This window comes from Phycodurus eques, unplaced genomic scaffold, assembly GCF_024500275.1.
Source record: "Phycodurus eques isolate BA_2022a unplaced genomic scaffold, UOR_Pequ_1.1 contig_24, whole genome shotgun sequence".
Lineage (NCBI taxonomy): Eukaryota > Metazoa > Chordata > Actinopteri > Syngnathiformes > Syngnathidae > Phycodurus > Phycodurus eques.
This window is the reverse complement of record NW_026904021.1, coordinates 507967-508521: the sequence shown is the minus strand read 5'-3', so window position 1 is coordinate 508521 and position 555 is coordinate 507967. Positions and strand designations below refer to the sequence as shown.

The following is a 555-nucleotide window of genomic DNA, read 5'->3' as shown; positions in this document are numbered from 1 at the left end:
CGATAGCTAATCGGGCCAATATTGGGGCTTGAATCCTATTGTTTGATCAAGGCATAAGAAGATTATTCTTTCAGCCAATTAATTGCAGTTGTTGGCTTAAATGATTTCAGAGCTCTGCTTTCCACATTTTTCATGTCAAGGTTGGGTATGATAGGGAATGCCGGGGATCCCATCATTTTACTTCCTTGATCGGGCTTACATTTCCCAATAAAATTCCACTTACAAAGATGGGCTTTTCAGGTAGTGTGGCCGAGTGGTCCATGGCGCTGGATTAAGGCTCCAGTCTCTCAGGAGGTGTGGGTTTAAATCCCACCACTGCCAGTTCCTTGTCAATATAGTTAATGTCTTACTATTTTGTCATTGGCTCCGACAAGGCGTTTGGGACTATAGATATTTTTGGCCACAAAAAAGTCGAGCTCTTTGCCGTTCTGTTTGGACTGTTTGCTTGTTGCCGTAAAATATTATTTCCCCTGAAAGTGTTTGCCTTAATGTCATTACCTTTATCTTTCACGCTGAACTGTCGTGCCACCTTTATGGGTACTTACACAGTGATTT

The 555-nt window shown here is 42.2% G+C and overlaps 1 non-coding gene across 1 annotated transcript; it reads left to right on the top strand.

The window, feature by feature from the left end:
- Nucleotides 1-239: 239 nt before the first annotated feature.
- On the top strand, nt 240-321 carry trnal-aag (transfer RNA leucine (anticodon AAG)). Its single transcript has one exon. It is a non-coding gene; the product is annotated as a tRNA-Leu (tRNA).
- Nucleotides 322-555: the final 234 nt, after the last annotated feature.